Consider the following 8994-nt stretch of genomic DNA (forward strand, 5'->3'; position numbering starts at 1 on the left):
TCTGCTCCCGGGATGATCATCGGGTTAGCCTGGCATCCGAGGGCCGAGTCTCGGGAAATTCCGCTCGTTGGTCGGCCAGGGCTGGCGCAAGCCGAGGCGACCGGTCGGGGCTTCAGGCTAGTCTGCTCCCGGGATGATCATCGGGTTAGCCTGGCATCCGAGGGCCGAGCCTCGGGAAATTCCGCTCGCTGGTCGTGCGCCTGTCGCTTGCCGCCCGACGGAATTTCTCCGTGGCCAGCTGCGATCGTGTTTCTCCTCCTCTCCAAGCGTTGCCTGGGGAACACCAGATGGGCATTAAATGCTAATTGAGGGGTTACCTGGGAAATCGGATCGCCAGTTGCTGCTTGCGAGGAGTGTCAGTTAAGCGGCCGCGATACGCGCGTTCTTCGAGGCGGATGCGGCCTGGGCGCGAGCGGAGATACGTGGACCTAGGGGTACAGGCCACCCGGAGTGTCATGCACAAAGAATGCGATTAAGGAGAATGACGCTTAGGAAATCGCGGGAAGATACGCCTCGAGAGCCGGATCGGCCCCGGATTCAATGCGCCCGCCTTTATTGGAGCCACCCGCATCGGAACGACCGGGGGGCCGCAGTTTGGCTATAAATATAGGTGCAGGTGCGATGGAGCCTGCCAAGCCGGAGCTGTTCAGATTGCCATGGATCGTGGGCCTCCTCTCCGGCGCATAGTTGAGAGACCCCTATCGAAGGAACGGGAGGCGCGCCCTTCGCGACTTCCGCCAACTAGCCGTTTCATCTGGGATCAACAAGGAGGTTCTCCCCGGCGGAACTCCGCTCTAGGCGTTTCATCCGGGATCACGTCTCCCCTCCTTGAAGTTCGGCCTCCCGATTGAGCTCCGCACCAGACGCTTGATCCGGGACCGCGCCTCCATATGCTCTTCTCCCTTGTATTCCTTCTCTCCCCTAACACTGGGGAGGACCGGAATATCCCTTGGAGGTGGCGTTCCCCTGGAGGCAGCGGGAGCTTCTTCTGCGGCGGCTCCTCGTCTTTTTCGTGAGGCGTGGATGGCGCCTCTGGGTAGGAGCAGTGTGGACTTCTCCTTCGTCCACTTCTTCTTCATCCGCGCCGGCTCTTCGTCTTTTTTGTGAGACGCCGATGGGGCCTCCGGTTGGAAGCACCCACTTCCGGCGGGATTGCAGCCGCTTCAGATGGAGGTTTCGGGATCCCAGATCTTCAGCTCCTCGGAGTCTTCACCTCTTCTTTACTTTTTTTACACCCTAATTCTCCTCTGGGAATTCCTTGTAATCATACGAGCACGCCATTGTAACCAGAAATTATTGAAATGAAAAGTGTTATACATTTTTGAACTGTCTTTCTGGCATTGTCGTTCTACTGGTAATACATCCGCAGGTTAGCGGAATTCCAGCTCCTTGGAATTTCTCGACCATCTAGGGCCTCCAACTGGTAGGAGCCAGGTCGGTTTACCCAGCGAACCCTATACGGGCCTTCCCAATTTGGCGCTAGCTTCCCACCTTCCGCAGGTTGAGATGCTTTAGCTCGCCTTAGCACCAGATCTCCGATTCTGAAAAGCTTCGGTCGGACCTTGGAGTTGTAATATCGGGCCACCCTCCGCTGATACATCGCCATCCGAACCTGCGCCATTTTCCTCGCTTCTTCCAAGAGATCCAGGTTCCCTCGGAGTTGCTCCGAATTGGCCTCGGGTCGGTGCGCGGCCACCCGAGGTGAGGGGAGTCCGAGCTCCACGGGGACAACGGCTTCCGTGCCATAGGTTAGGCTGAAAGGCGTCTCCCCGGTAGGGGTCCGATGCGTGGTCCGATACGCCCAAAGGACATTCTCGAGTTCTTCGACCCAAGCTTGCCCCGTCCGACCGATTCGCACTTTGATTCCTTGGAGGATTGTCCGATTTATGACCTCGGCCTCGCCGTTGGTTTGGGGATGCGACACAGATGTGAACCGATGCTCGATCCCGAACTCCTCGCAGAAGTCACGGAAATGCTTGTTGTCGAACTGTCGACCATTATCCGAGATGAGGACCCGAGGTACCCCAAATCGGACAATGATGTTCTTCTTCACGAACTTCCGGACTTGCGCCTCCGTGATAGTGGCCAGCGGCTCTGCCTCCACCCACTTGGTGAAGTAGTCGATTGCAACAATCAAAAATTTCCGCTGAGCTGAAGCGACGGGGAATGGTCCGAGGATATCCATTCCCCACTGGGCGAAGGGCCAGGGTGCAGTGATTGGTGCCAAGGGGACAGAAGGGACTCTCTGGACGTTGGCGTGGCGCTGGCAGGCGTCGCATTTCCGTACATGATCCTTTGAGTCCTCCAACAAGGTAGGCCAATAATAGCCTTGCCTCATGATCTTGTGCGCCAAGGACCTAGCCCCCAAGTGTGATCCGCAAACGCCTTCGTGGACTTCGCCGAGGACGTAGGCCGCTTCCGAGGGGCAGAGGCACTTTAAGAGGGGGGCGGTGAACGAGGTCCGATACAGCCTCCCTTCATAGAGTACGTAGTGGGCGGACTTCATAACAAGTCGCCGAGCTTGATCTTCGTCTTCAGGGAGGATCCCTTCGGCGAGGTAGGCGACAAGCGGGTCCATCCAAGACGGCTCCGGATCAACCGCCATCACCGCTCCAGCCTCGCCGATGCTCGGGGCATCCAGGGTCTCCAGGTAGATCGCCCTCGACAAGTTGTGCGCGTCTGCGCCCACTAAGCGGGACAACCTGTCGGCCCTGGCATTTTCACTTCTCGGGACCTGCTGGATGTCGACACTGCCGAGGTCGGAAATGAGTGCTTGCACCTTCCGGACGTAATTCTGCATGGTCGGGTTCCGAGCCTCGAACTCCCCACGGACCTGCCCGATCACCAGCTGGGAGTCGGTGAAGACCTTCAGGCGCCGGATGCCGAGTTCCTTGGTGAGTTTGAGTCCCGTGACTAGGACCTCATACTCCGCCTCGTTGTTGGTCACTGGAAATCCGAACCTCAAGGCATACTCGGCTATCACTCCATCAGGACTGGTAAGGACCAGCCCGGCCCCTCCACCTTCGGGGTTCGACGATCCATCGATGTGAAGCGTCCAAATCGGGAGGTCGAGGCTGGGTGTTTCCGGCGACCTAGGTTCCGCCTCCTGCACCGTGCACTCAGCGAGGAAATCCGCGAGCACCTGGGCCTTGATGGCGGGTCGGGGCTGGTAGCGGATGTCGAACTCACCAAGTTCTACTGCCCACTTCACCAGCCGTCCCGCATTCTCAGGATTGCTGAGGATCTGCCGCAGCGGTTGATCGGTCAAGAGGGTGACAGAATGGGCCTGGAAATAGGGGCGAAGCCTCCTGGTCGCGGTCAGCAGCGCGAAGGCGATCTTTTCAGCCTTCGTATACCGCGTCTCGGCATCCCGTAGGACCCGGCTGATGTAGTACACAGGCTTCTGGAGCTTTGCCTCTTTCCGAACCAGTACCGCACTGACTGCGGTTGGGGAGACCGCCAGATAGAGGTAGAGCATCTCCCCTTCTTGCGGCTTGGACAGCAGGGGAGGAGGCGCCAAGTATTCCTTGAGCTGGTCGAATGCTGCTTGACATTCGGCCGTCCAAAGGAAGTCTTTCGGGCGTTTCAACACCTTGAAGAAAGGTTGGCAGCGTTCGGCCGATTTTGCCACAAATCGTCCGAGCGCGGCGACCCTCCCAGCGAGCTCCTGAACCTCCTTCACTTTGGTCGGAGGGGACATATCTTGGATGGCCTTGATTTTGTCCGGGTTGGCTTCGATCCCCCGCTGGTTGACAATGAAACCGAGGAACCTCCCGGCCGAAGCGCCAAAGGCGCACTTCGCTGGGTTCAGCTTCATGCAAAACTTCCGCAAGGTGGCGAAAGTCTCCTCCAGATCCGCGATGTGCTGGTCTGCATGGCGGCTCTTCACCAGCATATCGTCCACGTACACCTCCATGTTCCGGCCGATTTGCTCTTTGAAGATTTTGTTGACGAGGCGCTGGTAAGTGGCGCCAGCATTCTTTAGACCGAAGGGCATTACCTTGTAACAGTACAGCCCCCGGTCTGTTATAAAGGCAGTTTTCTCCTCGTCCTGTGGAGCCATCATTATCTGGTTGTAGCCGGAGAAGGCGTCCATGAAAGACAGCAGCTGATATCCGGAAGTCGCGTCGACCAGTTGGTCTATCCGCGGAAGCGGAAAGCTATCCTTGGGACACGCCTTGTTCAGGTCGGTGTAGTCGACGCACATCCTCCACTTCCCGCTCGCCTTCCGGACAAGTACGACATTTGCCAGCCACTCGGGGTAGCTCACCTCCCTTATGAATCCTGCCTCCAAGAGTTTGTCTACCTCCTGGTCGACCACCCGGATCCGATCCGGGGCACAGTGTCTCTTCTTCTGTTTTACTGTCGGTGGGTCGGGTCGACGTTGAGGGCGTGAGAAATGACCTCCGGGTCGATCCCAGGTACATCGGCCGCCGACCAGGCAAACACATCGACATTGGCTCGGAGGAATTCCACCAACCGGGCCCGAGCTCCCAGGTCGAGATTGGCGCCGACCCGGATCGTCCTGTCAGGGCGACCTTCCTCGAGGGGAACTTCGATCACACCCTCGGCCGGCTCCCCGTGCCGCAAGGCCACCTCGTCTCTGGCGTCGAGGGACTCGACGCTTAAGGCTTCTACGGGCTTCTTCCCTTTGAGAGTTGCTAGGAAACATTGCCTTGCGGTCGGTTGGTCACCTCGGACCTCTCCAATCCCGGCCGCCGTGGGGAACCGCATGAGCAAGTGGTACGTAGAGACCACCGCGCGAAGGGCGTTCAGTCCGGGTCGTCCGAGGATAGCGTTGTAGGCCGAGGGAACACGGACGACCAAGAACCCGAGCCGCACCGTGGCTTCTGCGGGTGCAACGCCCGCAGTCACAGGCAGCTCAACGACACCTTCGGCCGAGATAGCGTCACCAGTGAATCCTATGAGGGGGGTGGATGTTTTGTGCAACAATTGTCTGGACAAGCTCATCTTTTGGAAGGCCTCGTAAAACAAAATATCAGCTGAGCTTCCACTATCCACAAGAACACGCCTTACATCATAGTTTGCCATAGTGAGGGAGATCACCATGGCGTCATCGTGGGGGGTCTGAACCCCCTTTACATCTTCATCACAAAAAGTGATTACATTACCGACCCTCTGCCTCTTTGCGACGGCTGCCCCTGACGCTTCGGTCGAGCCCCCTGCGTTCCTCTCGGGCCGGGGGCAGCCCCCAGTGATAGTGTGGATCACGCCCGCGACGGGTCGATTCTGCTCCCGAGGCTCCTGAGGGGCCGGGTCGGCCGGACGCGGGTCTGCGGGGGGACGTCGGTCGTTCACATATCGACCGAGACGCCCTCGGCGGATGAGAGCCTCGATCTCGTCCCGAAGCTGGAAGCAATCTTCGGTGTCGTGGCCGTGGTCCCGGTGGTACTCACAGTACGCCCGAGAGGGCCTCCTCCCAGGAATCTTCTTCATCTGTCTCGTGACCGGGAGGTCCTCCCGCCCCTTGATTTCCATGAGGATCTGGGCCCGGGGAGTCAGGAGAGGAGTGTACCGGTTGAAACGTCGGGGCGAAGAACGAGGGCGTAGGGCGCCGTGGTTCCTTGCCGGCGACAGGCTTCTGCGTCGACGTTGAGGCGTCGGGCTCCTCCTCTGGCGTGCCTTTTTTCGCCTTTTCTTCCCGAGCTTTGGAGGGATCTCGGCGGCCTCCTTGCTCCGGTGGGCGGCCGCCTCCTCGGCGTCCGCATACTGGTTCGCCCGGGACAACAGCTCCGGAAAGCTCCGCGGCAGGCGTTTGTCCAGGGAGAAGGTGAGTCTGCCCTTTCGGAAGCCACGCTTCAGGGCTGAAAGAGCCACTTCCTGGCTCAGGTTCCGGACTTCCAGCGTAGCCTTGTTGAAGCGGGTAAGATAATCCCGCAAGCTTTCTCCCTCGTTTTGCCGGACATCAAAGAGGGAGTCGGAGACCAGTCGCCGCCGGCTACTGATGGCGAAATGGGTGATGAAGAGGCGAGTAAACTGGTCGAAGGACTGGATTGAGTTAGCCTCCAAGCCGGCGAACCACGCCCTTGCCGGGCCACGGAGGGTCGCCGGGAAGGCCTTGCAGAGGAGAGGATTCGATGCTCCGTGGAGGAGCATAAGGGTCCTGAAACTCTCGACGTGATCCCGCGGGTCCGCCGCCCCGTCATAGGGCTCGATCGCCGGCATTTTAAACCCCGGCGGATTCGGGGTCCGCAGGATCCTCGAGGCAAGCGCCGGCTGGGAGGAGATCTCCAAGTCGGCGAAGGAATCTTTGGAGTGGCCCTTCAGGACCTGGAGTTGTCGGTGGAGATCGTCCACCCGCCGGTCCAGGGAGCGCGACCGATGAGTGGGAGACAAGGTGCACCGAGAGGGGGACCGACTGGAGCGCGGGTTCCTTGAGGACTGGGGGGTCTGGGAACGCGCCCGGGCCCGCCTCTCGTACCCCGCGCAGCTCCGATGGGAAGGTCCCGGCAGAATGGACCGTGCTCGAGAATCTTCCTCGCGCCGGCGCTCCTCCCCATAGGAGAGGAAGGAGCGCGGGTTGAGGAGGACAGGTGAGCGCTCAGGGAGCAGCGGCTCCTGGGCCCGCTGCGGCGCCCGAGACATCACACCCTGCAGGTTCTGCACTGCCTCCGCGAGGGTGCGAACCTGCTGGGCTAACTGGTCGAACTGAGCGGCTTCGACCATCTGAATGGGGGGTGGAACGGTGGAGTGTTGCTGAGAATGTGTTGGAGACGCAGCGGCCTCCCGGCCGGAGGCGCGAGAGGCCCCGCGACCGGAGGCATTGGAAGCTCCACGACCACCTCGCCGTGCCATTACGATCGCTCTGAGATTCGGCCCTTCCTCTAGCGCCAACTGTTGCTGGTGGTCCAAACCGAGAACGATTGGCACAGCGGTGTGAACGGGATTCCGTCTGAGTTGCCTTGGTTGGTGTTGATTGCGCTCCACCTTCTACCGGAAAACCTGCAAGCAAGCCTCGCACCACCACTGGGGTAGTGGAGGCCCTCCGACGATCAAGTCAGAGGAGATTGGAGGAGAAGGAGAGATAATAGTAGCAAGTAGGAGAATGCTCTGGAAGTTCTTGCTTACTCCCCCCTTCTCCCCCCAGCCGCATATATACCAGGCTGGGGGGTCCTTCTGGGGGGTTGGTCATCGTGTGGCACGATGGAGTTGCCACTGACATGGCCGTTACAGGGCGTCGTGGGGCAGCGCTGGGTACGGCCATGACAGGGCGTAGTGGAGCTCCGCTTTGTACGGCTGTTACAGGAGATCGTGGAGCAGCGCCGGATACGACCGTTGCAGGGAGTAGTGGAGCAGAGGGTCGCGGCGTGCTTCAGGGGAACAGCCTGTCGTTGTCGAGAGATTGCCGACTCGGGGTCGGATTGCTGGATCAAGGGGCAGCCGACTCGGGGTCGGGCTGCGAAGCCGAAGATATCCGACTCGGGGTCGGACTGCTGGATCAAGGGGCAGCCGACTCGGGGTCGGGCTGCGAAGCCGAAGATATCCGACTCGGGGTCGGGTTACTGGATCAAGGGGCAGCTGTAGTCTTCTTGGGCGCGCGTGCCGGTCACGTGGGGCATGGTGGCTGAGTTCCCCCGTAACAGTGTCCAAATACCATATTTAATCACCGGTGGTGCGGCGTCGAAACCAGTTTCTTATAAATTACAAGTCGACAGGGCCAACGAATAATTCTCATTGGCGGGGCCAGATCATAGCCATGCTGAGAATACATACATACAAAATACATAACTTGCCTAGTAAAATTTTCCAAATTTTATAACACATACATAATTTTAAAATAATTATTAATATGCTCGATCCATTTTACTAAGTACAAAATTAAATATCACAGTTTAATCAATTAATTATTAATTTTACCAAAACTTTAGAAAATATACTTTGAAGCATTAGGTTACTTTTCTCTCCTTACTTTAAAAATCCTACTTCAGATAGGCAGATAAGGTTCACCTGTTTAAATATCATTAAAATATAATTAATTTTATTGTTAATTTAAGAGCCAAGCAAAGTCAAAAATACTATTGGACACGACCTCATAATAGATGAATAGGCCCAAGGTGAATACAACCCGAACTCGGCCTACAATGGGCATAGCCTAATAGGATCCGAACTTGGTCCACAATGGGCATGGCTCAACAGGGTTTGAACTCGACCCACAATGGGCACAACCCAATAGAGTGAACAGGGCCCGAACTTGGCCTACAATGGGTATGTCCCAATAGGGCCTAAAATGGCTGAATTAGGCCTAAGTTTGGCCCATAATGGGCATTGCACAATAGGGCCTAAGATGGCTTAATTGGGCCCAAGTTTGGCCCATAATGTGCATGGCCCAACAGGGCCTAAGATGGCTGAACTGGTCCCAAGTGTGGCCCATAATGGGCATAGCCCAATAGGGCCCAAGTTTGGCCTATAGTGGGCACGACCCAATAGGGCCCAAACTCGGCCCAACTCGGCCCACGTTGGCTTTCTTCTTCCCAATGGACAAGGAGGAAGAAGGGAAGGGAAGGAAGAGAGGGAAGGAGAAGCCGACAGGGTGGCCAGGTCTGGGTGGTCAGAGGCCGTAGTCCGGTCGATAGCCAGTCAGCTGTAGTGGCGGTCGACAACCGCTTCGGGGACCGGTGAGATGGAGAAACCAAGAATAATCTTGGTTTGGGGCCGGAACAGAGGAAGAAGAGCAGCTTGGGTTGTATTGGAACAGAAGGACTGGGGACAGGAGAGCTCACCGGTGAGTGGTGGAGAGGAGGGATCTCAGCCGAGAGTGGCTCGGTTTGGCGGCTAGCGGCGGCGATGGCGGAGCTCTCGACGAGATGATGGATCTCGGAATAGTGGAAGTAGGGGAAACCCAAAGAAAAATCCAACGAGGGAGATCCGAGGTGGCGGAGCTCAACTGAGATGGGTGATGGCCATAGCAGAAGGAGGAGATGGGGGAGGAGAGGGAGAAGAAGGCTCGGGTCAGGGCTCTCAAAGGGATGAGGG

Source organism: Phoenix dactylifera, chromosome 7 (genome assembly GCF_051530095.1).
Source record: "Phoenix dactylifera cultivar Ajwa chromosome 7, Ajwa_hap1_PhDact_Kaust_v1.1, whole genome shotgun sequence".
Classification (NCBI taxonomy): Eukaryota; Viridiplantae; Streptophyta; class Magnoliopsida; order Arecales; family Arecaceae; genus Phoenix; species Phoenix dactylifera.